The following is a 24,130-nucleotide window of genomic DNA, read 5'->3' as shown; positions in this document are numbered from 1 at the left end:
ATCAGGCCGAGCAGATTGACCCCCTCGGCCCGGCCCCAGTGTGTGATGGGGCTCTGTGCGTGAGGGCTTGCTCTTCCCCACCTACACCAGGCACGGCATCTAACACACACACACACACACACACACACCACGCAGAGACACCCAGACCACGCACGCACGCACGGGGACGCACCCTCCTCTCCCCCACCCCACACACGAGCAGCCGAAGGACAAGAGGGTATGGCTGGGGCCTGAGCGGGAACAAGCGAAGCCTTGGTTTGCGGCCCCTCGGCCAACTACATCAGGATTTTTGTCTGGGCTCGGAGGCCAGAGGATCTCTGCCATTTGCTAGCAGGGCCAGGGATGGCAGGAGGGTGGGTACGGGGCTCAGCCAGGGCCAGTTCTGCTGGCACGATCCTGTAGCACGTGGCCGCGTAGCACGGGGCCGGGTCTGAAGGAGGCCAAGCAGGGGCACAAGACCCAGCAGCGGCACAGGGAAGAGGCCCAGGGCACCCAGGAGCAGACGAGACCCGGGAGTCGTGCGTGCTTGGCGTGGCCGCGGGCCCCGTGACGCCCGAGGACTCGAGTGCTCAGCCCCGTGTAGTGGCCGCGAAGGCCTGCCTGGGAGAAACGCCCCGGGAGGCCGGCAGGAACCCGGGATCGGAAGGGATGTGGAGGGGCCCCGGGTCGGAGGAGATGGCTTTGGCTGTGTTTGGTTTTGTTTCTTCTTCCCAAGATCCCGGGTGTGAAAGGGGCCAGAGGTGAAGTCCTGGGCTGGAAAGCCTCACGATTCAGCCCCGCAGCCCCAGGCCCTGAGTGTGGAGGAGGGCGGAGCGGGTCGGCGAAGGGCGCGGCTGCCGTTTTCCTGATGGGCTGGAGGGGCAGTGTCGCTTTCCGGACGAAGAGGACCGGAAGGGTCCCCGAGACCTCCGCTGGGAGCCACGCACCCACCCAAGGATACGGCTCCAGGAGGCGACGGAGGAGGGCGGCTGCTTGCCCTGGCCCGAGCTGTGCGTCCCCCGCCTTGGCCACAGCAGTGGACATTCCCAGAAGAACAAGCGCCCGAGAGCACTGAGAAATTTTCCCCCGAGAAAACTTGACCCTCGTCCTGGCAGCAGGACACCTCGGGAAGAAAGCCACCCAGCGGCCACCTGGGCGAGACCGGCTGCCCGAGCAGGCGCGCGGGGCCTCTGGCCGCTGGCCCCGGGCTGCCAGCCCCCACCCGGACTCCCAGCCGTGCCAGGAGAGCAGCGTGGAGACGCACGCCGGGGCCCTCGGCAGGCTCTTGGGGCTCCCGGAGGCGGCGGCTAGCGTCTACGGCCATACCACCCTGAACGCGCCCGATCTCGTCTGATCTCGGAAGCTAAGCAGGGTCGGGCCTGGTTAGTACTTGGATGGGAGACCGCCTGGGAATACCGGGTGCTGTAGGCTTTTGCTCCTCCCTCCCTCGCTGCTCCTTTTGTCTTCGGGGACTTCGCCACCACGCCCCCCACCACCACCACCACCCCCAGCACCACCACCACCACCACCACCACAACGACCCACCGTGACCACGACCCCGACCCCGTCCGGGCCACCCGCCAGACCCACGCACACCGAATCCTCACAGCTACGTCCCCGAATCCTCTCCCCTCCCCACACTCTCCTGGGGCGCGCGCCCGCGACACGGGTCACCAGCGAGGTTGGTCCCAGGCCACGTTGGGGACCGCTCCCCAACTGCCCTCCAGGCGGGCGGGGAGGGACGTGCGGAAGCCATGAGAAAGTGGGTCCTGCACCCCAGCGGGCCCCACAGCGGGACGCGCCACACCTGGGCTCGCCACAAGGTGGTGCACTGGGTCCAGGGCAAGACGCCAGGGGACAGAGAAGCAGGGAGCCTCAGTCGGGTGCTGCTCCACGTCGCGCTCCGTCGCTCAACCCAAGACAGGGCAGCCAGCGCGCGACCTCTACGTGGGATCCCGCCTCCCACGGCAGAGCCTGTGGTCACAGGGACAGAGGGGGCAGGCCGCCACAGCTCCGGATGCCAGCGGCAGCTCCCCGTCCCGCTCAAAGGGAGGGAGGGCCGCCGCTGGCGCCCAGTCGCCTGTGCCACCCTCCGGGTCTCAAAGCACTCCTCAGTCAGCTCAAGGACCGGGGCCACCTGGCCTTCGGGGTCACATGGGCTTGGGCACGACGGAAGGGACCGCTTGCCCCCGTGCAACAGACATTCTCCCCGTGGACAACCTCAGGTGCCGGGACCCTCTGCTCCGCCTTGGAAAACCCACCTTCTGCAATGTATGCCCAACGCAATCAGGCCGAGCAGATTGACCCCCTCGGCCCGGCCCCAGTGTGTGATGGGGCTCTGTGCGTGAGGGCTTGCTCTTCCCCACCTACACCAGGCACGGCATCTAACACACACACACACACACACACACACCACGCAGAGACACCCAGACCACGCACGCACGCACGGGGACGCACCCTCCTCTCCCCCACCCCACACACGAGCAGCCGAAGGACAAGAGGGTATGGCTGGGGCCTGAGCGGGAACAAGCGAAGCCTTGGTTTGCGGCCCCTCGGCCATCTGCATCAGGATTTTTGTCTGGGCTCGGAGGCCAGAGGATCTCTGCCATTTGCTAGCAGGGCCAGGGATGGCAGGAGGGTGGGTACGGGGCTCAGCCAGGGCCAGTTCTGCTGGCACGATCCTGTAGCACGTGGCTGCGTAGCACGGGGCCGGGTCTGATGGAGGCCAAGCAGGGGCACAAGACCCAGCAGCGGCACAGGGAAGAGGCCCAGGGCACCCAGGAGCAGACGAGACCCGGGAGTCGTGCGTGCTTGGCGTGGCCGCGGGCCCCGTGACGCCCGAGGACTCGAGTGCTCAGCCCCGTGTAGTGGCCGCGAAGGCCTGCCTGGGAGAAACGCCCCGGGAGGCCGGCAGGAACCCGGGATCGGAAGGGATGTGGAGGGGCCCCGGGTCGGAGGAGATGGCTTTGGCTGTGTTTGGTTTTGTTTCTTCTTCCCAAGATCCCAGGTGTGAAAGGGGCCAGAGGTGAAGTCCTGGGCTGGAAAGCCTCACGATTCAGCCCCGCAGCCCCAGGCCCTGAGTGTGGAGGAGGGCGGAGCGGGTCGGCGAAGGGCGCGGCTGCCGTTTTCCTGATGGGCTGGAGGGGCAGTGGCGCTTTCCGGACGAAGAGGACCGGAAGGGTCCCCGAGACCTCCGCTGGGAGCCACGCACCCACCCAAGGATACGGCTCCAGGAGGCGACGGAGGAGGGCGGCTGCTTGCCCTGGCCCGAGCTGTGCGTCCCCCGCCTTGGCCACAGCAGTGGACATTCCCAGAAGAACAAGCGCCCGAGAGCACTGAGAAATTTTCCCCCGAGAAAACTTGACCCTCGTCCTGGCAGCAGGACACCTCGGGAAGAAAGCCACCCAGCGGCCACCTGGGCGAGACCGGCTGCCCGAGCAGGCGCGCGGGGCCTCTGGCCGCTGGCCCCGGGCTGCCAGCCCCCACCCGGACTCCCAGCCGTGCCAGGAGAGCAGCGTGGAGACGCACGCCGGGGCCCTCGGCAGGCTCTTGGGGCTCCCGGAGGCGGCGGCTAGCGTCTACGGCCATACCACCCTGAACGCGCCCGATCTCGTCTGATCTCGGAAGCTAAGCAGGGTCGGGCCTGGTTAGTACTTGGATGGGAGAACGCCTGGGAATACCGGGTGCTGTAGGCTTTTGCTCCTCCCTCCCTCGCTGCTCCTTTTGTCTTCGGGGACTTCGCCACCACCCCCCCCCACCACCACCACCCCCAGCACCACCACCACCACCACCACCACAACGACCCACCGTGACCACGACCCCGACCCCGTCCGGGCCACCCTCCAGACCCACGCACACCGAATCCTCACAGCTACGTCCCCGAATACTCTCCCCTCCCCACACTCTCCTGGGGCGCGCGCCCGCGACCCGGGTCACCAGCGAGGTTGGTCCCAGGCCACGTTGGGGACCGCTCCCCAACTGCCCTCCAGGCGGGCGGGGAGGGACGTGCGGAAGCCATGAGAAAGTGGGTCCTGCACCCCAGCGGGCCCCACAGCGGGACGTGCCACACCTGGGCTCGCCACAAGGTGGTGCACTGGGTCCAGGGCAAGACGCCAGGGGACAGAGAAGCAGGGAGCCTCAGTCGGGTGCTGCTCCACGTCGCGCTCCGTCGCTCAACCCAAGACAGGGCAGCCAGCGTGCGACCTCTACGTGGGATCCCGCCTCCCACGGAGAGCCTGCGGTCACAGGGACAGAGGGCGCAGGCCGCCAGAGCTCCGGATGCCAGCGGCAGCTCCCCGTCCCGCTCAAAGGGAGGGAGGGCCGCCGCTGGCGCCCAGACGCCTGTGCCACCCTCCGGGTCTCAAAGCACTCCTCAGTCAGCTCAAGGACCGGGGCCACCTGGCCTTCGGGGTCACATGGGCTTGGGCATGACGGAAGGGACCGCTTGCCCCCGTGGAACAGACATTCTCCCCGTGGACAACCTCAGGTGCCGGGACCCTCTGCTCCGCCTTGGAAAACCCACCTTCTGCAATGTATGCCCAACGCAATCAGGCCGAGCAGATTGACCCCCTCGGCCCGGCCCCAGTGTGTGATGGGGCTCTGTGCGTGAGGGCTTGCTCTTCCCCACCTACACCAGGCACGGCATCTAACACACACACACACACACACACACACCACGCAGAGACACCCAGACCACGCACACACGCACGGGGACGCACCCTCCTCTCCCCCACCCCACACACGAGCAGCCGAAGGACAAGAGGGTATGGCTGGGGCCTGAGCGGGAACAAGCGAAGCCTTGGTTTGCGGCCCCTCGGCCAACTGCATCAGGATTTTTGTCTGGGCTCGGAGGCCAGAGGATCTCTGCCATTTGCTAGCAGGGCCAGGGATGGCAGGAGGGTGGGTACGGGGCTCAGCCAGGGCCAGTTCTGCTGGCACGATCCTGTAGCACGTGGCCGCGTAGCACGGGGCCGGGTCTGAAGGAGGCCAAGCAGGGGCACAAGACCCAGCAGCGGCACAGGGAAGAGGCCCAGGGCACCCAGGAGCAGACGAGACCCGGGAGTCGTGCGTGCTTGGCGTGGCCGCGGGCCCCGTGACGCCCGAGGACTCGAGTGCTCAGCCCCGTGTAGTGGCCGCGAAGGCCTGCCTGGGAGAAACGCCCCGGGAGGCCGGCAGGAACCCGGGATCGGAAGGGATGTGGAGGGGCCCCGGGTCGGAGGAGATGGCTTTGGCTGTGTTTGGTTTTGTTTCTTCTTCCCAAGATCCCGGGTGTGAAAGGGGCCAGAGGTGAAGTCCTGGGCTGGAAAGCCTCACGATTCAGCCCCGCAGCCCCAGGCCCTGAGTGTGGAGGAGGGCGGAGCGGGTCGGCGAAGGGCGCGGCTGCCGTTTTCCTGATGGGCTGGAGGGGCAGTGTCGCTTTCCGGACGAAGAGGACCGGAAGGGTCCCCGAGACCTCCGCTGGGAGCCACGCACCCACCCAAGGATACGGCTCCAGGAGGCGACGGAGGAGGGCGGCTGCTTGCCCTGGCCCGAGCTGTGCGTCCCCCGCCTTGGCCACAGCAGTGGACATTCCCAGAAGAACAAGCGCCCGAGAGCACTGAGAAATTTTCCCCCGAGAAAACTTGACCCTCGTCCTGGCAGCAGGACACCTCGGGAAGAAAGCCACCCAGCGGCCACCTGGGCGAGACCGGCTGCCCGAGCAGGCGCGCGGGGCCTCTGGCCGCTGGCCCCGGGCTGCCAGCCCCCACCCGGACTCCCAGCCGTGCCAGGAGAGCAGCGTGGAGACGCACGCCGGGGCCCTCGGCAGGCTCTTGGGGCTCCCGGAGGCGGCGGCTAGCGTCTACGGCCATACCACCCTGAACGCGCCCGATCTCGTCTGATCTCGGAAGCTAAGCAGGGTCGGACCTGGTTAGTACTTGGATGGGAGACCGCCTGGGAATACCGGGTGCTGTAGGCTTTTGCTCCTCCCTCCCTCGCTGCTCCTTTTGTCTTCGGGGACTTCGCCACCACCCCCCCCACCACCACCACCACCCCCAGCACCACCACCACCACCACCACCACAACGACCCACCGTGACCACGACCCCGACCCCGTCCGGGCCACCCGCCAGACCCACGCACACCGAATCCTCACAGCTACGTCCCCGAATCCTCTCCCCTCCCCACACTCTCCTGGGGCGCACGCCCGCGACACGGGTCACCAGCGAGGTTGGTCCCAGGCCACGTTGGGGACCGCTCCCCAACTGCCCTCCAGGCGGGCGGGGAGGGACGTGCGGAAGCCATGAGAAAGTGGGTCCTGCACCCCAGCGGGCCCCACAGCGGGACGCGCCACACCTGGGCTCGCCACAAGGTGGTGCACTGGGTCCAGGGCAAGACGCCAGGGGACAGAGAAGCAGGGAGCCTCAGTCGGGTGCTGCTCCACGTCGCGCTCCGTCGCTCAACCCAAGACAGGGCAGCCAGCGCGCGACCTCTACGTGGGATCCCGCCTCCCACGGCAGAGCCTGCGGTCACAGGGACAGAGGGGGCAGGCCGCCACAGCTCCGGATGCCAGCGGCAGCTCCCCGTCCCTCTCAAAGGGAGGGAGGGCCGCCGCTGGCGCCCAGTCGCCTGTGCCACCCTCCGGGTCTCAAAGCACTCCTCAGTCAGCTCAAGGACCGGGGCCACCTGGCCTTCGGGGTCACATGGGCTTGGGCACGACGGAAGGGACCGCTTGCCCCCGTGCAACAGACATTCTCCCCGTGGACAACCTCAGGTGCCGGGACCCTCTGCTCCGCCTTGGAAAACCCACCTTCTGCAATGTATGCCCAACGCAATCAGGCCGAGCAGATTGACCCCCTCGGCCCGGCCCCAGTGTGTGATGGGGCTCTGTGCGTGAGGGCTTGCTCTTCCCCACCTACACCAGGCACGGCATCTAACACACACACACACACACACACACACCACGCAGAGACACCCAGACCACGCACGCACGCACGGGGACGCACCCTCCTCTCCCCCACCCCACACACGAGCAGCCGAAGGACAAGAGGGTATGGCTGGGGCCTGAGCGGGAACAAGCGAAGCCTTGGTTTGCGGCCCCTCGGCCAACTGCATCAGGATTTTTGTCTGGGCTCGGAGGCCAGAGGATCTCTGCCATTTGCTAGCAGGGCCAGGGATGGCAGGAGGGTGGGTACGGGGCTCAGCCAGGGCCAGTTCTGCTGGCACGATCCTGTAGCACGTGGCCGCGTAGCACGGGGCCGGGTCTGAAGGAGGCCAAGCAGGGGCACAAGACCCAGCAGCGGCACAGGGAAGAGGCCCAGGGCACCCAGGAGCAGACGAGACCCGGGAGTCGTGCGTGCTTGGCGTGGCCGCGGGCCCCGTGACGCCCGAGGACTCGAGTGCTCAGCCCCGTGTAGTGGCCGCGAAGGCCTGCCTGGGAGAAACGCCCCGGGAGGCCGGCAGGAACCCGGGATCGGAAGGGATGTGGAGGGGCCCCGGGTCGGAGGAGATGGCTTTGGCTGTGTTTGGTTTTGTTTCTTCTTCCCAAGATCCCGGGTGTGAAAGGGGCCAGAGGTGAAGTCCTGGGCTGGAAAGCCTCACGATTCAGCCCCGCAGCCCCAGGCCCTGAGTGTGGAGGAGGGCGGAGCGGGTCGGCGAAGGGCGCGGCTGCCGTTTTCCTGATGGGCTGGAGGGGCAGTGGCGCTTTCCGGACGAAGAGGACCGGAAGGGTCCCCGAGACCTCCGCTGGGAGCCACGCACCCACCCAAGGATACGGCTCCAGGAGGCGACGGAGGAGGGCGGCTGCTTGCCCTGGCCCGAGCTGTGCGTCCCCCGCCTTGGCCACAGCAGTGGACATTCCCAGAAGAACAAGCGCCCGAGAGCACTGAGAAATTTTCCCCCGAGAAAACTTGACCCTCGTCCTGGCAGCAGGACACCTCGGGAAGAAAGCCACCCAGCGGCCACCTGGGCGAGACCGGCTGCCCGAGCAGGCGCGCGGGGCCTCTGGCCGCTGGCCCCGGGCTGCCAGCCCCCACCCGGACTCCCAGCCATGCCAGGAGAGCAGCGTGGAGACGCACGCCGGGGCCCTCGGCAGGCTCTTGGGGCTCCCGGAGGCGGCGGCTAGCGTCTACAGCCATACCACCCTGAACGCGCCCGATCTCGTCTGATCTCGGAAGCTAAGCAGGGTCGGGCCTGGTTAGTACTTGGATGGGAGACCGCCTGGGAATACCGGGTGCTGTAGGCTTTTGCTCCTCCCTCCCTCGCTGCTCCTTTTGTCTTCGGGGACTTCGCCACCACGCCCCCCACCACCACCACCACCCCCAGCACCACCACCACCACCACCACCACAACGACCCACCGTGACCACGACCCCGACCCCGTCCGGGCCACCCGCCAGACCCACGCACACCGAATCCTCACAGCTACGTCCCCGAATCCTCTCCCCTCCCCACACTCTCCTGGGGCGCGCGCCCGCGACACGGGTCACCAGCGAGGTTGGTCCCAGGCCACGTTTGGGACCGCTCCCCAACTGCCCTCCAGGCGGGCGGGGAGGGACGTGCGGAAGCCATGAGAAAGTGGTTCCTGCACCCCAGCGGGCCCCACAGCGGGACGCGCCACACCTGGGCTCGCCACAAGGTGGTGCACTGGGTCCAGGGCAAGACGCCAGGGGACAGAGAAGCAGGGAGCCTCAGTCGGGTGCTGCTCCACGTCGCGCTCCGTCGCTCAACCCAAGACAGGGCAGCCAGCGCGCGACCTCTACGTGGGATCCCGCCTCCCACGGCAGAGCCTGCGGTCACAGGGACAGAGGGCGCAGGCCGCCAGAGCTCCGGATGCCAGCGGCAGCTCCCCGTCCCGCTCAAAGGGAGGGAGGGCCGCCGCTGGCGCCCAGTCGCCTGTGCCACCCTCCGGGTCTCAAAGCACTCCTCAGTCAGCTCAAGGACCGGGGCCACCTGGCCTTCGGGGTCACATGGGCTTGGGCACGACGGAAGGGACCGCTTGCCCCCGTGGAACAGACATTCTCCCCGTGGACAACCTCAGGTGCCGGGACCCTCTGCTCCGCCTTGGAAAACCCACCTTCTGCAATGTATGCCCAACGCAATCAGGCCGAGCAGATTGACCCCCTCGGCCCGGCCCCAGTGTGTGATGGGGCTCTGTGCGTGAGGGCTTGCTCTTCCCCACCTACACCAGGCACGGCATCTAACACACACACACACACACACACACACCACGCAGAGACACCCAGACCACGCACGCACGCACGGGGACGCACCCTCCTCTCCCCCACCCCACACACGAGCAGCCGAAGGACAAGAGGGTATGGCTGGGGCCTGAGCGGGAACAAGCGAAGCCTTGGTTTGCGGCCCCTCGGCCAACTGCATCAGGATTTTTGTCTGGGCTCGGAGGCCAGAGGATCTCTGCCATTTGCTAGCAGGGCCAGGGATGGCAGGAGGGTGGGTACGGGGCTCAGCCAGGGCCAGTTCTGCTGGCACGATCCTGTAGCACGTGGCCGCGTAGCACGGGGCCGGGTCTGAAGGAGGCCAAGCAGGGGCACAAGACCCAGCAGCGGCACAGGGAAGAGGCCCAGGGCACCCAGGAGCAGACGAGACCCGGGAGTCGTGCGTGCTTGGCGTGGCCGCGGGCCCCGTGACGCCCGAGGACTCGAGTGCTCAGCCCCGTGTAGTGGCCGCGAAGGCCTGCCTGGGAGAAACGCCCCGGGAGGCCGGCAGGAACCCGGGATCGGAAGGGATGTGGAGGGGCCCCGGGTCGGAGGAGATGGCTTTGGCTGTGTTTGGTTTTGTTTCTTCTTCCCAAGATCCCGGGTGTGAAAGGGGCCAGAGGTGAAGTCCTGGGCTGGAAAGCCTCACGATTCAGCCCCGCAGCCCCAGGCCCTGAGTGTGGAGGAGGGCGGAGCGGGTCGGCGAAGGGCGCGGCTGCCGTTTTCCTGATGGGCTGGAGGGGCAGTGGCGCTTTCCGGACGAAGAGGACCGGAAGGGTCCCCGAGACCTCCGCTGGGAGCCACGCACCCACCCAAGGATACGGCTCCAGGAGGCGACGGAGGAGGGCGGCTGCTTGCCCTGGCCCGAGCTGTGCGTCCCCCGCCTTGGCCACAGCAGTGGACATTCCCAGAAGAACAAGCGCCCGAGAGCACTGAGAAATTTTCCCCCGAGAAAACTTGACCCTCGTCCTGGCAGCAGGACACCTCGGGAAGAAAGCCACCCAGCGGCCACCTGGGCGAGACCGGCTGCCCGAGCAGGCGCGCGGGGCCTCTGGCCGCTGGCCCCGGGCTGCCAGCCCCCACCCGGACTCCCAGCCGTGCCAGGAGAGCAGCGTGGAGACGCACGCCGGGGCCCTCGGCAGGCTCTTGGGGCTCCCGGAGGCGGCGGCTAGCGTCTACGGCCATACCACCCTGAACGCGCCCGATCTCGTCTGATCTCGGAAGCTAAGCAGGGTCGGGCCTGGTTAGTACTTGGATGGGAGACCGCCTGGGAATACCGGGTGCTGTAGGCTTTTGCTCCTCCCTCCCTCGCTGCTCCTTTTGTCTTCGGGGACTTCGCCACCACCCCCCCCACCACCACCACCACCCCCAGCACCACCACCACCACCACCACCACAACGACCCACCGTGACCACGACCCCGACCCCGTCCGGGCCACCCGCCAGACCCACGCACACCGAATCCTCACAGCTACGTCCCCGAATCCTCTCCCCTCCCCACACTCTCCTGGGGCGCACGCCCACGACACGGGTCACCAGCGAGGTTGGTCCCAGGCCACGTTGGGGACCGCTCCCCAACTGCCCTCCAGGCGGGCGGGGAGGGACGTGCGGAAGCCATGAGAAAGTGGGTCCTGCACCCCAGCGGGCCCCACAGCGGGACGCGCCACACCTGGGCTCGCCACAAGGTGGTGCACTGGGTCCAGGGCAAGACGCCAGGGGACAGAGAAGCAGGGAGCCTCAGTCGGGTGCTGCTCCATGTCGCGCTCCGTCGCTCAACCCAAGACAGGGCAGCCAGCGCGCGACCTCTACGTGGGATCCCGCCTCCCACGGCAGAGCCTGCGGTCACAGGGACAGAGGGGGCAGGCCGCCACAGCTCCGGATGCCAGCGGCAGCTCCCCGTCCCGCTCAAAGGGAGGGAGGGCCGCCGCTGGCGCCCAGTCGCCTGTGCCACCCTCCGGGTCTCAAAGCACTCCTCAGTCAGCTCAAGGACCGGGGCCACCTGGCCTTCGGGGTCACATGGGCTTGGGCACGACGGAAGGGACCGCTTGCCCCCGTGCAACAGACATTCTCCCCGTGGACAACCTCAGGTGCCGGGACCCTCTGCTCCGCCTTGGAAAACCCACCTTCTGCAATGTATGCCCAACGCAATCAGGCCGAGCAGATTGACCCCCTCGGCCCGGCCCCAGTGTGTGATGGGGCTCTGTGCGTGAGGGCTTGCTCTTCCCCACCTACACCAGGCACGGCATCTAACACACACACACACACACACACACACCACGCAGAGACACCCAGACCACGCACGCACGCACGGGGACGCACCCTCCTCTCCCCCACCCCACACACGAGCAGCCGAAGGACAAGAGGGTATGGCTGGGGCCTGAGCGGGAACAAGCGAAGCCTTGGTTTGCGGCCCCTCGGCCATCTGCATCAGGATTTTTGTCTGGGCTCGGAGGCCAGAGGATCTCTGCCATTTGCTTGCAGGGCCAGGGATGGCAGGAGGGTGGGTACGGGGCTCAGCCAGGGCCAGTTCTGCTGGCACGATCCTGTAGCACGTGGCCGCGTAGCACGGGGCCGGGTCTGATGGAGGCCAAGCAGGGGCACAAGACCCAGCAGCGGCACAGGGAAGAGGCCCAGGGCACCCAGGAGCAGACGAGACCCGGGAGTCGTGCGTGCTTGGCGTGGCCGCGGGCCCCGTGACGCCCGAGGACTCGAGTGCTCAGCCCCGTGTAGTGGCCGCGAAGGCCTGCCTGGGAGAAACGCCCCGGGAGGCCGGCAGGAACCCGGGATCGGAAGGGATGTGGAGGGGCCCCGGGTCGGAGGAGATGGCTTTGGCTGTGTTTGGTTTTGTTTCTTCTTCCCAAGATCCCGGGTGTGAAAGGGGCCAGAGGTGAAGTCCTGGGCTGGAAAGCCTCACGATTCAGCCCCGCAGCCCCAGGCCCTGAGTGTGGAGGAGGGCGGAGCGGGTCGGCGAAGGGCGCGGCTGCCGTTTTCCTGATGGGCTGGAGGGGCAGTGTCGCTTTCCGGACGAAGAGGACCGGAAGGGTCCCCGAGACCTCCGCTGGGAGCCACGCACCCACCCAAGGATACGGCTCCAGGAGGCGACGGAGGAGGGCGGCTGCTTGCCCTGGCCCGAGCTGTGCGTCCCCCGCCTTGGCCACAGCAGTGGACATTCCCAGAAGAACAAGCGCCCGAGAGCACTGAGAAATTTTCCCCCGAGAAAACTTGACCCTCGTCCTGGCAGCAGGACACCTCGGGAAGAAAGCCACCCAGCGGCCACCTGGGCGAGACCGGCTGCCCGAGCAGGCGCGCGGGGCCTCTGGCCGCTGGCCCCGGGCTGCCAGCCCCCACCCGGACTCCCAGCCGTGCCAGGAGAGCAGCGTGGAGACGCACGCCGGGGCCCTCGGCAGGCTCTTGGGGCTCCCGGAGGCGGCGGCTAGCGTCTACGGCCATACCACCCTGAACGCGCCCGATCTCGTCTGATCTCGGAAGCTAAGCAGGGTCGGACCTGGTTAGTACTTGGATGGGAGACCGCCTGGGAATACCGGGTGCTGTAGGCTTTTGCTCCTCCCTCCCTCGCTGCTCCTTTTGTCTTCGGGGACTTCGCCACCACCCCCCCCACCACCACCACCACCCCCAGCACCACCACCACCACCACCACCACAACGACCCACCGTGACCACGACCCCGACCCCGTCCGGGCCACCCGCCAGACCCACGCACACCGAATCCTCACAGCTACGTCCCCGAATCCTCTCCCCTCCCCACACTCTCCTGGGGCGCACGCCCGCGACACGGGTCACCAGCGAGGTTGGTCCCAGGCCACGTTGGGGACCGCTCCCCAACTGCCCTCCAGGCGGGCGGGGAGGGACGTGCGGAAGCCATGAGAAAGTGGGTCCTGCACCCCAGCGGGCCCCACAGCGGGACGCGCCACACCTGGGCTCGCCACAAGGTGGTGCACTGGGTCCAGGGCAAGACGCCAGGGGACAGAGAAGCAGGGAGCCTCAGTCGGGTGCTGCTCCACGTCGCGCTCCGTCGCTCAACCCAAGACAGGGCAGCCAGCGCGCGACCTCTACGTGGGATCCCGCCTCCCACGGCAGAGCCTGCGGTCACAGGGACAGAGGGGGCAGGCCGCCACAGCTCCGGATGCCAGCGGCAGCTCCCCGTCCCTCTCAAAGGGAGGGAGGGCCGCCGCTGGCGCCCAGTCGCCTGTGCCACCCTCCGGGTCTCAAAGCACTCCTCAGTCAGCTCAAGGACCGGGGCCACCTGGCCTTCGGGGTCACATGGGCTTGGGCACGACGGAAGGGACCGCTTGCCCCCGTGCAACAGACATTCTCCCCGTGGACAACCTCAGGTGCCGGGACCCTCTGCTCCGCCTTGGAAAACCCACCTTCTGCAATGTATGCCCAACGCAATCAGGCCGAGCAGATTGACCCCCTCGGCCCGGCCCCAGTGTGTGATGGGGCTCTGTGCGTGAGGGCTTGCTCTTCCCCACCTACACCAGGCACGGCATCTAACACACACACACACACACACACACACCACGCAGAGACACCCAGACCACGCACGCACGCACGGGGACGCACCCTCCTCTCCCCCACCCCACACACGAGCAGCCGAAGGACAAGAGGGTATGGCTGGGGCCTGAGCGGGAACAAGCGAAGCCTTGGTTTGCGGCCCCTCGGCCAACTGCATCAGGATTTTTGTCTGGGCTCGGAGGCCAGAGGATCTCTGCCATTTGCTAGCAGGGCCAGGGATGGCAGGAGGGTGGGTACGGGGCTCAGCCAGGGCCAGTTCTGCTGGCACGATCCTGTAGCACGTGGCCGCGTAGCACGGGGCCGGGTCTGAAGGAGGCCAAGCAGGGGCACAAGACCCAGCAGCGGCACAGGGAAGAGGCCCAGGGCACCCAGGAGCAGACGAGACCCGGGAGTCGTGCGTGCTTGGCGTGGCCGCGGGCCCCGTGACGCCCGAGGACTCGAGTGCTCAGCCCCGTGTAGTGGCCGCGAAGGCCTGCCTGGGAGAAACGCCCCGGGAGGCCGGCAGGAACCCGGGATCGGAAGGGATGTGGAGGGGCCCCGGGTCGGAGGAGATGGCTTTGGCTGTGTTTGGTTTTGTTTCTTCTTCCCAAGATCCCGGGTGTGAAAGGGGCCAGAGGTGAAGTCCTGGGCTGGAAAGCCTCACGATTCAGCCCCGCAGCCCCAGGCCCTGAGTGTGGAGGAGGGCGGAGCGGGTCGGCGAAGGGCGCGGCTGCCGTTTTCCTGATGGGCTGGAGGGGCAGTGGCGCTTTCCGGACGAAGAGGACCGGAAGGGTCCCCGAGACCTCCGCTGGGAGCCACGCACCCACCCAAGGATACGGCTCCAGGAGGCGACGGAGGAGGGCGGCTGCTTGCCCTGGCCCGAGCTGTGCGTCCCCCGCCTTGGCCACAGCAGTGGACATTCCCAGAAGAACAAGCGCCCGAGAGCACTGAGAAATTTTCCCCCGAGAAAACTTGACCCTCGTCCTGGCAGCAGGACACCTCGGGAAGAAAGCCACCCAGCGGCCACCTGGGCGAGACCGGCTGCCCGAGCAGGCGCGCGGGGCCTCTGGCCGCTGGCCCCGGGCTGCCAGCCCCCACCCGGACTCCCAGCCTTGCCAGGAGAGCAGCGTGGAGACGCACGCCGGGGCCCTCGGCAGGCTCTTGGGGCTCCCGGAGGCGGCGGCTAGCGTCTACGGCCATACCACCCTGAACGCGCCCGATCTCGTCTGATCTCGGAAGCTAAGCAGGGTCGGGCCTGGTTAGTACTTGGATGGGAGACCGCCTGGGAATACCGGGTGCTGTAGGCTTTTGCTCCTCCCTCCCTCGCTGCTCCTTTTGTCTTCGGGGACTTCGCCACCACGCCCCCCACCACCACCACCACCCCCAGCACCACCACCACCACCACCACCACAACGACCCACCGTGACCACGACCCCGACCCCGTCCGGGCCACCCGCCAGACCCACGCACACCGAATCCTCACAGCTACGTCCCCGAATCCTCTCCCCTCCCCACACTCTCCTGGGGCGCGCGCCCGCGACACGGGTCACCAGCGAGGTTGGTCCCAGGCCACGTTTGGGACCGCTCCCCAACTGCCCTCCAGGCGGGCGGGGAGGGACGTGCGGAAGCCATGAGAAAGTGGGTCCTGCACCCCAGCGGGCCCCACAGCGGGACGCGCCACACCTGGGCTCGCCACAAGGTGGTGCACTGGGTCCAGGGCAAGACGCCAGGGGACAGAGAAGCAGGGAGCCTCAGTCGGGTGCTGCTCCACGTCGCGCTCCGTCGCTCAACCCAAGACAGGGCAGCCAGCGCGCGACCTCTACGTGGGATCCCGCCTCCCACGGCAGAGCCTGCGGTCACAGGGACAGAGGGGGCAGGCCGCCACAGCTCCGGATGCCAGCGGCAGCTCCCCGTCCCGCTCAAAGGGAGGGAGGGCCGCCGCTGGCGCCCAGTCGCCTGTGCCACCCTCCGGGTCTCAAAGCACTCCTCAGTCAGCTCAAGGACCGGGGCCACCTGGCCTTCGGGGTCACATGGGCTTGGGCACGACGGAAGGGACCGCTTGCCCCCGTGCAACAGACATTCTCCCCGTGGACAACCTCAGGTGCCGGGACCCTCTGCTCCGCCTTGGAAAACCCACCTTCTGCAATGTATGCCCAACGCAATCAGGCCGAGCAGATTGACCCCCTCGGCCCGGCCCCAGTGTGTGATGGGGCTCTGTGCGTGAGGGCTTGCTCTTCCCCACCTACACCAGGCACGGCATCTAACACACACACACACACACACACACACCACGCAGAGACACCCAGACCACGCACGCACGCACGGGGACGCACCCTCCTCTCCCCCACCCCACACACGAGCAGCCGAAGGACAAGAGGGTATGGCTGGGGCCTGAGCGGGAACAAGCGAAGCCTTGGTTTGCGGCCCCTCGGCCATCTGCATCAGGATTTTTGTCTGGGCTCGGAGGCCAGAGGATCTCTGCCATTTGCTAGCAGGGCCAGGGATGGCAGGAGGGTGGGTACGGGGCTCAGCCAGGGCCAGTTCTGCTGGCACGATCCTGTAGCACGTGGCCGCGTAGCACGGGGCCGGGTCTGATGGAGGCCAAGCAGGGGCACAAGACCCAGCAGCGGCACAGGGAAGAGGCCCAGGGCACCCAGGAGCAGACGAGACCCGGGAGTCGTGCGTGCTTGGCGTGGCCGCGGGCCCCGTGACGCCCGAGGACTCGAGTGCTCAGCCCCGTGTAGTGGCCGCGAAGGCCTGCCTGGGAGAAACGCCCCGGGAGGCCGGCAGGAACCCGGGATCGGAAGGGATGTGGAGGGGCCCCGGGTCGGAGGAGATGGCTTTGGCTGTGTTTGGTTTTGTTTCTTCTTCCCAAGATCCCAGGTGTGAAAGGGGCCAGAGGTGAAGTCCTGGGCTGGAAAGCCTCACGATTCAGCCCCGCAGCCCCAGGCCCTGAGTGTGGAGGAGGGCGGAGCGGGTCGGCGAAGGGCGCGGCTGCCGTTTTCCTGATGGGCTGGAGGGGCAGTGTCGCTTTCCGGACGAAGAGGACCGGAAGGGTCCCCGAGACCTCCGCTGGGAGCCACGCACCCACCCAAGGATACGGCTCCAGGAGGCGACGGAGGAGGGCGGCTGCTTGCCCTGGCCCGAGCTGTGCGTCCCCCGCCTTGGCCACAGCAGTGGACATTCCCAGAAGAACAAGCGCCCGAGAGCACTGAGAAATTTTCCCCCGAGAAAACTTGACCCTCGTCCTGGCAGCAGGACACCTCGGGAAGAAAGCCACCCAGCGGCCACCTGGGCGAGACCGGCTGCCCGAGCAGGCGCGCGGGGCCTCTGGCCGCTGGCCCCGGGCTGCCAGCCCCCACCCGGACTCCCAGCCGTGCCAGGAGAGCAGCGTGGAGACGCACGCCGGGGCCCTCGGCAGGCTCTTGGGGCTCCCGGAGGCGGCGGCTAGCGTCTACGGCCATACCACCCTGAACGCGCCCGATCTCGTCTGATCTCGGAAGCTAAGCAGGGTCGGGCCTGGTTAGTACTTGGATGGGAGAACGCCTGGGAATACCGGGTGCTGTAGGCTTTTGCTCCTCCCTCCCTCGCTGCTCCTTTTGTCTTCGGGGACTTCGCCACCACCCCCCCCCACCACCACCACCCCCAGCACCACCACCACCACCACCACCACAACGACCCACCGTGACCACGACCCCGACCCCGTCCGGGCCACCCTCCAGACCCACGCACACCGAATCCTCACAGCTACGTCCCCGAATACTCTCCCCTCCCCACACTCTCCTGGGGCGCGCGCCCGCGACCCGGGTCACCAGCGAGGTTGGTCCCAGGCCACGTTGGGGACCGCTCCCCAACTGCCCTCCAGGCGGGCGGGGAGGGACGTGCGGAAGCCATGAGAAAGTGGGTCCTGCACCCCAGCGGGCCCCACAGCGGGACGTGCCACACCTGGGCTCGCCACAAGGTGGTGCACTGGGTCCAGGGCAAGACGCCAGGGGACAGAGAAGCAGGGAGCCTCAGTCGGGTGCTGCTCCACGTCGCGCTCCGTCGCTCAACCCAAGACAGGGCAGCCAGCGTGCGACCTCTACGTGGGATCCCGCCTCCCACGGAGAGCCTGCGGTCACAGGGACAGAGGGCGCAGGCCGCCAGAGCTCCGGATGCCAGCGGCAGCTCCCCGTCCCGCTCAAAGGGAGGGAGGGCCGCCGCTGGCGCCCAGTCGCCTGTGCCACCCTCCGGGTCTCAAAGCACTCCTCAGTCAGCTCAAGGACCGGGGCCACCTGGCCTTCGGGGTCACATGGGCTTGGGCATGACGGAAGGGACCGCTTGCCCCCGTGGAACAGACATTCTCCCCGTGGACAACCTCAGGTGCCGGGACCCTCTGCTCCGCCTTGGAAAACCCACCTTCTGCAATGTATGCCCAACGCAATCAGGCCGAGCAGATTGACCCCCTCGGCCCGGCCCCAGTGTGTGATGGGGCTCTGTGCGTGAGGGCTTGCTCTTCCCCACCTACACCAGGCACGGCATCTAACACACACACACACACACACACACACACACCACACAGAGACACCCAGACCACGCACGCACGCACGGGGACGCACCCTCCTCTCCCCCACCCCACACACGAGCAGCCGAAGGACAAGAGGGTATGGCTGGGGCCTGAGCGGGAACAAGCGAAGCCTTGGTTTGCGGCCCCTCGGCCATCTGCATCAGGATTTTTGTCTGGGCTCGGAGGCCAGAGGATCTCTGAAATTTGCTAGCAGGGCCAGGGATGGCAGGAGGGTGGGTACGGGGCTCAGCCAGGGAGAGTTCTGCTGGCACGATCCTGTAGCACGTGGCCGCGTAGCACGGGGCCGGGTCTGATGGAGGCCAAGCAGGGGCACAAGACCCAGCAGCGGCACAGGGAAGAGGCCCAGGGCACCCAGGAGCAGACGAGACCCGGGAGTCGTGCGTGCTTGGCGTGGCCGCGGGCCCCGTGACGCCCGAGGACTCGAGTGCTCAGCCCCGTGTAGTGGCCGCGAAGGCCTGCCTGGGAGAAACGCCCCGGGAGGCCGGCAGGAACCCGGGATCGGAAGGGATGTGGAGGGGCCCCGGGTCGGAGGACATGGCTTTGGCTGTGTTTGGTTTTGTTTCTTCTTCCCAATATCCCGGGTGTGAAAGGGGCCAGAGGTGAAGTCCTGGGCTGGAAAGCCTCACGATTCAGCCCCGCAGCCCCAGGCCCTGAGTGTGGAGGAGGGCAGAGCGGGTCGGCGAAGGGCGCGGCTGCCGTTTTCCTGATGGGCTGGAGGGGCAGTGGCGCTTTCCGGACGAAGAGGACCGGAAGGGTCCCCGAGACCTCCGCTGGGAGCCACGCACCCACCCAAGGATACGGCTCCAGGAGGCGACGGAGGAGGGCGGCTGCTTGCCCTGGCCCGAGCTGTGCGTCCCCCGCCTTGGCCACAGCAGTGGACATTCCCAGAAGAACAAGCGCCCGAGAGCACTGAGAAATTTTCCCCCGAGAAAACTTGACCCTCGTCCTGGCAGCAGGACACCTCGGGAAGAAAGCCACCCAGCGGCCACCTGGGCGAGACCGGCTGCCCGAGCAGGCTCGCGGGGCCTCTGGCCGCTGGCCCCGGGCTGCCAGCCCCCACCCGGACTCCCAGCCGTGCCAGGAGAGCAGCGTGGAGACGCACGCCGGGGCCCTCGGCAGGCTCTTGGGGCTCCCGGAGGCGGCGGCTAGTGTCTACGGCCATACCACCCTGAACGCGCCCGATCTCGTCTGATCTCGGAAGCTAAGCAGGGTCGGGCCTGGTTAGTACTTGGATGGGAGACCACCTGGGAATACCGGGTGCTGTAGGCTTTTGCTCCTCCCTCCCTCGCTGCTCCTTTTGTCTTCGGGGACTTCGCCACCACCCCCCCCACCACCACCACCCCCAGCACCACCACCACCACCACCACCACAACGACCCACCGTGACCACGACCCCGACCCCGTCCGGGCCACCCGCCAGACCCACGCACACCGAATCCTCACAGCTACGTCCCCGAATCCTCTCCCCTCCCCACACTCTCCTGGGGCGCACGCCCGCGACACGGGTCACCAGCGAGGTTGGTCCCAGGCCACGTTGGGGACCGCTCCCCAACTGCCCTCCAGGCGGGCGGGGAGGGACGTGCGGAAGCCATGAGAAAGTGGGTCCTGCACCCCAGCGGGCCCCACAGCGGGACGCGCCACACCTGGGCTCGCCACAAGGTGGTGCACTGGGTCCAGGGCAAGACGCCAGGGGACAGAGAAGCAGGGAGCCTCAGTCGGGTGCTGCTCCACGTCGCGCTCCGTCGCTCAACCCAAGACAGGGCAGCCAGCGCGCGACCTCTACGTGGGATCCCGCCTCCCACGGCAGAGCCTGCGGTCACAGGGACAGAGGGGGCAGGCCGCCACAGCTCCGGATGCCAGCGGCAGCTCCCCGTCCCGCTCAAAGGGAGGGAGGGCCGCCGCTGGCGCACAGTCGCCTGTGCCACCCTCCGGGTCTCAAAGCACTCCTCAGTCAGCTCAAGGACCGGGGCCACCTGGCCTTCGGGGTCACATGGGCTTGGGCACGACGGAAGGGACCGCTTGCCCCCGTGCAACAGACATTCTCCCCGTGGACAACCTCAGGTGCCGGGACCCTCTGCTCCGCCTTGGAAAACCCACCTTCTGCAATGTATGCCCAACGCAATCAGGCCGAGCAGATTGACCCCCTCGGCCCGGCCCCAGTGTGTGATGGGGCTCTGTGCGTGAGGGCTTGCTCTTCCCCACCTACACCAGGCACGGCATCTAACACACACACACACACACACACACACCACGCAGAGACACCCAGACCACGCACGCACGCACGGGGACGCACCCTCCTCTCCCCCACCCCACACACGAGCAGCCGAAGGACAAGAGGGTATGGCTGGGGCCTGAGCGGGAACAAGCGAAGCCTTGGTTTGCGGCCCCTCGGCCATCTGCATCAGGATTTTTGTCTGGGCTCGGAGGCCAGAGGATCTCTGCCATTTGCTAGCAGGGCCAGGGATGGCAGGAGGGTGGGTACGGGGCTCAGCCAGGGCCAGTTCTGCTGGCACGATCCTGTAGCACGTGGCTGCGTAGCACGGGGCCGGGTCTGATGGAGGCCAAGCAGGGGCACAAGACCCAGCAGCGGCACAGGGAAGAGGCCCAGGGCACCCAGGAGCAGACGAGACCCGGGAGTCGTGCGTGCTTGGCGTGGCCGCGGGCCCCGTGACGCCCGAGGACTCGAGTGCTCAGCCCCGTGTAGTGGCCGCGAAGGCCTGCCTGGGAGAAACGCCCCGGGAGGCCGGCAGGAACCCGGGATCGGAAGGGATGTGGAGGGGCCCCGGGTCGGAGGAGATGGCTTTGGCTGTGTTTGGTTTTGTTTCTTCTTCCCAAGATCCCAGGTGTGAAAGGGGCCAGAGGTGAAGTCCTGGGCTGGAAAGCCTCACGATTCAGCCCCGCAGCCCCAGGCCCTGAGTGTGGAGGAGGGCGGAGCGGGTCGGCGAAGGGCGCGGCTGCCGTTTTCCTGATGGGCTGGAGGGGCAGTGGCGCTTTCCGGACGAAGAGGACCGGAAGGGTCCCCGAGACCTCCGCTGGGAGCCACGCACCCACCCAAGGATACGGCTCCAGGAGGCGACGGAGGAGGGCGGCTGCTTGCCCTGGCCCGAGCTGTGCGTCCCCCGCCTTGGCCACAGCAGTGGACATTCCCAGAAGAACAAGCGCCCGAGAGCACTGAGAAATTTTCCCCCGAGAAAACTTGACCCTCGTCCTGGCAGCAGGACACCTCGGGAAGAAAGCCACCCAGCGGCCACCTGGGCGAGACCGGCTGCCCGAGCAGGCGCGCGGGGCCTCTGGCCGCTGGCCCCGGGCTGCCAGCCCCCACCCGGACTCCCAGCCGTGCCAGGAGAGCAGCGTGGAGACGCACGCCGGGGCCCTCGGCAGGCTCTTGGGGCTCCCGGAGGCGGCGGCTAGCGTCTACGGCCATACCACCCTGAACGCGCCCGATCTCGTCTGATCTCGGAAGCTAAGCAGGGTCGGGCCTGGTTAGTACTTGGATGGGAGAACGCCTGGGAATACCGGGTGCTGTAGGCTTTTGCTCCTCCCTCCCTCGCTGCTCCTTTTGTCTTCGGGGACTTCGCCACCACCCCCCCCCACCACCACCACCCCCAGCACCACCACCACCACCACCACCACAACGACCCACCGTGACCACGACCCCGACCCCGTCCGGGCCACCCTCCAGACCCACGCACACCGAATCCTCACAGCTACGTCCCCGAATACTCTCCCCTCCCCACACTCTCCTGGGGCGCGCGCCCGCGACCCGGGTCACCAGCGAGGTTGGTCCCAGGCCACGTTGGGGACCGCTCCCCAACTGCCCTCCAGGCGGGCGGGGAGGGACGTGCGGAAGCCATGAGAAAGTGGGTCCTGCACCCCAGCGGGCCCCACAGCGGGACGTGCCACACCTGGGCTCGCCACAAGGTGGTGCACTGGGTCCAGGGCAAGACGCCAGGGGACAGAGAAGCAGGGAGCCTCAGTCGGGTGCTGCTCCACGTCGCGCTCCGTCGCTCAACCCAAGACAGGGCAGCCAGCGTGTGACCTCTACGTGGGATCCCGCCTCCCACGGAGAGCCTGCGGTCACAGGGACAGAGGGCGCAGGCCGCCAGAGCTCCGGATGCCAGCGGCAGCTCCCCGTCCCGCTCAAAGGGAGGGAGGGCCGCCGCTGGCGCCCAGTCGCCTGTGCCACCCTCCGGGTCTCAAAGCACTCCTCAGTCAGCTCAAGGACCGGGGCCACCTGGCCTTCGGGGTCACATGGGCTTGGGCATGACGGAAGGGACCGCTTGCCCCCGTGGAACAGACATTCTCCCCGTGGACAACCTCAGGTGCCGGGACCCTCTGCTCCGCCTTGGAAAACCCACCTTCTGCAATGTATGCCCAACGCAATCAGGCCGAGCAGATTGACCCCCTCGGCCCGGCCCCAGTGTGTGATGGGGCTCTGTGCGTGAGGGCTTGCTCTTCCCCACCTACACCAGGCACGGCATCTAACACACACACACACACACACACACACACACCACACAGAGACACCCAGACCACGCACGCACGCACGGGGACGCACCCTCCTCTCCCCCACCCCACACATGAGCAGCCGAAGGACAAGAGGGTATGGCTGGGGCCTGAGCGGGAACAAGCGAAGCCTTGGTTTGCGGCCCCTCGGCCATCTGCATCAGGATTTTTGTCTGGGCTCGGAGGCCAGAGGATCTCTGAAATTTGCTAGCAGGGCCAGGGATGGCAGGAGGGTGGGTACGGGGCTCAGCCAGGGAGAGTTCTGCTGGCACGATCCTGTAGCACGTGGCCGCGTAGCACGGGGCCGGGTCTGATGGAGGCCAAGCAGGGGCACAAGACCCAGCAGCGGCACAGGGAAGAGGCCCAGGGCACCCAGGAGCAGACGAGACCCGGGAGTCGTGCGTGCTTGGCGTGGCCGCGGGCCCCGTGACGCCCGAGGACTCGAGTGCTCAGCCCCGTGTAGTGGCCGCGAAGGCCTGCCTGGGAGAAACGCCCCGGGAGGCCGGCAGGAACCCGGGATCGGAAGGGATGTGGAGGGGCCCCGGGTCGGAGGACATGGCTTTGGCTGTGTTTGGTTGTTTCTTCTTCCCAAGATCCCGGGTGTGAAAGGGGCCAGAGGTGAAGTCCTGGGCTGGAAAGCCTCACGATTCAGCCCCGCAGCCCCAGGCCCTGAGTGTGGAGGAGGGCAGAGCGGGTCGGCGAAGGGCGCGGCTGCCGTTTTCCTGATGGGCTGGACGGGCAGTGGCGCTTTCCGGACGAAGAGGACCGGAAGGGTCCCCGAGACCTCCGCTGGGAGCCACGCACCCACCCAAGGATACGGCTCCAGGAGGCGACGGAGGAGGGCGGCTGCTTGCCCTGGCCCGAGCTGTGCGTCCCCCGCCTTGGCCACAGCAGTGGACATTCCCAGAAGAACAAGCGCCCGAGAGCACTGAGAAATTTTCCCCCGAGAAAACTTGACCCTCGTCCTGGCAGCAGGACACCTCGGGAAGAAAGCCACCCAGCGGCCACCTGGGCGAGACCGGCTGCCCGAGCAGGCGCGCGGGGCCTCTGGCCGCTGGCCCCGGGCTGCCAGCCCCCACCCGGACTCCCAGCCGTGCCAGGAGAGCAGCGTGGAGACGCACGCCGGGGCCCTCGGCAGGCTCTTGGGGCTCCCGGAGGCGGCGGCTAGTGTCTACGGCCATACCACCCTGAACGCGCCCGATCTCGTCTGATCTCGGAAGCTAAGCAGGGTCGGGCCTGGTTAGTACTTGGATGGGAGACCGCCTGGGAATACCGGGTGCTGTAGGCTTTTGCTCCTCCCTCCCTCGCTGCTCCTTTTGTCTTCGGGGACTTCGCCACCACCCCCCCCCCCACCACCACCCCCAGCACCACCAC

The 24,130-nt window shown here is 67.6% G+C and overlaps 11 non-coding genes across 11 annotated transcripts; all 11 read left to right on the top strand.

Annotated features, from left to right (window-relative positions):
* Nucleotides 1-1,291: 1,291 nt before the first annotated feature.
* Nucleotides 1,292-1,410, top strand: LOC141413426 (5S ribosomal RNA). The gene has a single exon (XR_012438218.1). It is a non-coding gene; the product is annotated as a 5S ribosomal RNA (ribosomal RNA).
* Nucleotides 1,411-3,555: 2,145 nt separating this feature from the next.
* LOC141412817 (5S ribosomal RNA) lies at nucleotides 3,556-3,674 on the top strand. Its single transcript, XR_012437659.1, has one exon. It is a non-coding gene; the product is annotated as a 5S ribosomal RNA (ribosomal RNA).
* A 2,142-nt stretch (nucleotides 3,675-5,816) lies between these two features.
* On the top strand, nucleotides 5,817-5,935 carry LOC141412569 (5S ribosomal RNA). The gene has a single exon (XR_012437411.1). It is a non-coding gene; the product is annotated as a 5S ribosomal RNA (ribosomal RNA).
* A 2,145-nt stretch (nucleotides 5,936-8,080) lies between these two features.
* LOC141412340 (5S ribosomal RNA) lies at nucleotides 8,081-8,199 on the top strand. Its single transcript, XR_012437178.1, has one exon. It is a non-coding gene; the product is annotated as a 5S ribosomal RNA (ribosomal RNA).
* A 2,145-nt stretch (nucleotides 8,200-10,344) lies between these two features.
* LOC141413425 (5S ribosomal RNA) lies at nucleotides 10,345-10,463 on the top strand. Its single transcript, XR_012438217.1, has one exon. It is a non-coding gene; the product is annotated as a 5S ribosomal RNA (ribosomal RNA).
* A 2,145-nt stretch (nucleotides 10,464-12,608) lies between these two features.
* On the top strand, nucleotides 12,609-12,727 carry LOC141412568 (5S ribosomal RNA). The gene has a single exon (XR_012437410.1). It is a non-coding gene; the product is annotated as a 5S ribosomal RNA (ribosomal RNA).
* Nucleotides 12,728-14,872: 2,145 nt separating this feature from the next.
* LOC141413424 (5S ribosomal RNA) lies at nucleotides 14,873-14,991 on the top strand. Its single transcript, XR_012438216.1, has one exon. It is a non-coding gene; the product is annotated as a 5S ribosomal RNA (ribosomal RNA).
* Nucleotides 14,992-17,136: 2,145 nt separating this feature from the next.
* LOC141412816 (5S ribosomal RNA) lies at nucleotides 17,137-17,255 on the top strand. Its single transcript, XR_012437658.1, has one exon. It is a non-coding gene; the product is annotated as a 5S ribosomal RNA (ribosomal RNA).
* A 2,146-nt stretch (nucleotides 17,256-19,401) lies between these two features.
* Nucleotides 19,402-19,520, top strand: LOC141413524 (5S ribosomal RNA). The gene has a single exon (XR_012438315.1). It is a non-coding gene; the product is annotated as a 5S ribosomal RNA (ribosomal RNA).
* A 2,142-nt stretch (nucleotides 19,521-21,662) lies between these two features.
* On the top strand, nucleotides 21,663-21,781 carry LOC141412815 (5S ribosomal RNA). The gene has a single exon (XR_012437657.1). It is a non-coding gene; the product is annotated as a 5S ribosomal RNA (ribosomal RNA).
* A 2,144-nt stretch (nucleotides 21,782-23,925) lies between these two features.
* LOC141413422 (5S ribosomal RNA) lies at nucleotides 23,926-24,044 on the top strand. Its single transcript, XR_012438214.1, has one exon. It is a non-coding gene; the product is annotated as a 5S ribosomal RNA (ribosomal RNA).
* The last annotated feature ends 86 nt before the right edge of the window (nucleotides 24,045-24,130 follow it).

Source organism: Castor canadensis, chromosome 10 (genome assembly GCF_047511655.1).
Source record: "Castor canadensis chromosome 10, mCasCan1.hap1v2, whole genome shotgun sequence".
Lineage (NCBI taxonomy): Eukaryota > Metazoa > Chordata > Mammalia > Rodentia > Castoridae > Castor > Castor canadensis.
Note: the sequence above shows the minus strand (reverse complement) of the source record. Positions and strands in the feature narration are given on the sequence as shown.